Source organism: Podarcis erhardii (genome assembly GCF_964252035.2).
Source record: "Podarcis erhardii genome assembly, chromosome: 7".
NCBI lineage: Eukaryota > Metazoa > Chordata > Lepidosauria > Squamata > Lacertidae > Podarcis > Podarcis erhardii.
In genome coordinates, this window is record NC_138511.1 from 78,155,754 (window position 1) to 78,158,771 (window position 3,018).

A 3,018-nucleotide genomic window follows, 5' to 3' on the forward strand; every position below is an offset into this window, starting at 1 on the left:
CCCACCAGCCACAACCACAGCCACAGTCGGCACTGCCAATGGTGAGGGGTGATGGGAGTTGTAATCCAAAGCATTCAAAGGCCCCTAGCTTTGGGTGGGCTGCATTTAGAGAGCTGCTAGCAATCTAAGCAGTCACCGCTGCAGGTGAATGAATGAATGAATGAATGGCCTGGTTCCAACGAGGGCATCTTGCTATACCTTTTTGCAAACCTATGGCCCATGGCCGGGCCTGAATTTGGTGGAGATCCTTCTCACTCACCTACTGTGACTTCAACAACAGCAACAGCACATCTGTCTTCAGCAGCACTGCAGTTCACCATCGTGCCTGTACAGTTCAAGCCTGGCCCTGTGCAGGTTTCGCACTCCAAGGAGTCACCTGCAGGAGAGAAGATGCAAGGTTTCCTAAGCAGGGTCCATGTGCACACATCATTCTACGTTATCATCTGCAAAAGGGGCCAGGATCCCACAAATGTGTGTCAAGCAGTGGTGGAGCTTCATGCTCCAGGACCATGGGGTGGAGAGCAGGCGGGGGAGGGGCTGGCATGCGTCCTAGGGGCATGACATGCCATCCGCAGGGATGTGACATGCTGCCAGCAGGCGCGTGGCATGCATCCTGGGGGCATGGTGTGGCACGTAGCGTGGGCAGGGGGGCACCCCACCAGGCTCGCGCTGCCGGGGGCGGTGCACTCCCCCTGCAGTCCTCTTCCTCCGCCAGTGGTGTCAAGTGCAACGCTGTTCCTGCTCTGTGTAATGCGACACTCACCAGCTTGAAGGTGATACAGTGGTACCTTGGGTTAAGTACTTAATTCGTTCTGGAGGTCCGTTCTTAACCTGAAACTGTTCTTAACCTGGAGCACCACTTTAACTAATGGGGCCTCCTGCTGCTGCAGCGCCACCAGAGCCCGATTTCTGTTCTTATCCTGAAGCAAAGTTCTTAACCTGAAGCACTATTTCTGGGTTAGCGGAGTGTGTAACCTGAAGCCTATGTAACCCGAGGTACCACTGTATATTGGTTTCCACCCCGGTCAGCCCTTCCAGATTTCCCAGCTTGGATCTCCTTTACTCCCAACCATCCCACTGCAACACACACCGGCCCTAGAAGATTACGACTGCTTACCTGGGATTAGAAGCACAGAGAAGAGAAGAAGTCCCAAGAGAGCCGGCATAGCGCTGGGGAAGAAATGACATGTGGAAATGAGTGCAAAAGTTTTTTTCAGCCTGGTGTGAATTTTGAAGGAGAGCTGCATTTTTATTCCTATCACTTCAGGGAATATAAATTAGGTAAACTGGTCTCTAAACACGAACTGAGTAGAATTTCACCCCTGTTGTTGCAAACTGTAGATACAAATCTCCTGGCCAATTAATCCTTTGAGAAGTTCATGGGATCAAGTATACATATTGGAGGTTGGGTGTGTGTGTAGGGGTGGAAAACTAAATTATCCCCCCCCCCCATTTCAACAAATAATTTTTAAAAATAAATAAATCCCAAACTTAATAAGCAACCAATTTAAGGAGCCAAATCCATCCAGGGAGGCTGTAAGGCTCACCTCATATTTTATCAGAATCCTGCTGTCATGTGGAGGTGCTCAGTGTATGTGCCAGTGGAGATCATAGCAGTCAGGTGCGCTGCCATTTTCTTCTCAGTTCCATCCGAGAGCGGTGTGTATATGTGTGTTGCACGCGTGTGCACATGCACACACACACACACACACTCCTAATAACTAGAGGCTGGAATGACTAAACCAAGTGAGATCAACCTTATCTCCTTTTTAGATAGTGTTACTCATGTGGTAGATCACGGGAACACCTTGATTTCAGCAAAGTATTGGGTAACTGTGGTATGCTAAAGTTTTCCTAGCAATGCTCAGCTCCCTTAACAAGCTATAGTTGCCAGCATTCTATGGGAGAAGTGTGCTTTACATGTGTGGTTGTGAGCTTACTCCCAAGTATGTATGGCAATGAGCATAGTCCAGCAAAAATTTCCTGACCGGCTTCTCTGTCTTCTACAGACAGACTGAGTGTCCCCTCATTTTGATGGTAGCAGCAACAGAAGGGGACTTTTCAATGGTGGCCCCCTTTCACTTCCAAAGGGCATGGCACCTACCCTCCTATTCTTCCAGGGCTGTAACATTTAATGTTGTTTTAACACCATTTGATTTTAATCTGTTTATAGCTATGTATTAGTTTTAGCTTTGTTTAGTTTTTATATATCACCCTAGATTCCTCTTTCAGTGGCACAGGAAAGAAACATCTTTTCTTAAATAAAATAAATAGCAACCTAACCATGAGCGGTAACCCCTCTTCCAGAACATTGCCATTTCTCAGAAATACAAACTGGTATTATTTCTAGATTTAGGCCACATTCACACCATCCATTCGAAGCCCTCTGATACCACTTTAAACAGTTGCAGCTTCACCCAAGGAATTCTGGGAGCTGTTGTTGTTTGTTAATGGTGCTGGGAGTTTTTAGGAGTGCCTCTGTTGCCCTCCAAGAGCGACACATCTCAGAGTTCTCTATGAAGGCAGACTGATTCTTAACCATTCTGAAAACTGAAGCTCTAGTTGGGTATCCCAACAACTCTTGGCACCCTTAACAAACCACACTTTCCAGAATTGTTTGGTGGCACCCATGACTATTTAAAGTGGCATTGAGAGTGCTTTGAACAGATGGTGCAAATGTGATCTAAGAGTCTGCCAAGCCTAGAGCTCCAAAACGGATGTAGTATGTGACTTACCACAAGTTGTGAAGGACTGCAGGGCAGGTGCTCCTCAATCAGGATGTCTTCTTCTGGCTGCTAAAGGTCACTTATGGCACATCTATTCCGGAATACCTTACCTTATGTAGGAGCCAAAGGCTTTGGAATGACACACAAGAAATATTTGCATTTCATGCTATATATGATAGCACCAATTTTATGTTCCCCACGATTGCTCCACCCATTCACCACTCAAGGTTTTTAAATATACATACATCCATAAAAATATGGTAGAACAAAGTTCAATTGGGTCAAACAGCTT

The 3,018-nt window shown here is 46.6% G+C and overlaps 1 long non-coding RNA gene across 1 annotated transcript; it reads right to left on the reverse strand.

Annotated features, from left to right (window-relative positions):
* Positions 1 to 323: 323 nt before the first annotated feature.
* On the reverse strand, positions 324 to 2,811 carry LOC309346301. Its single transcript, XR_014158583.1, has 3 exons — positions 2,736 to 2,811; positions 1,118 to 1,170; positions 324 to 376 (listed from the first exon to the last, which is right to left on the reverse strand). It is a non-coding gene; the product is annotated as an uncharacterized lncRNA (long non-coding RNA).
* Between the last annotated feature and the right edge of the window lie 207 nt (positions 2,812 to 3,018).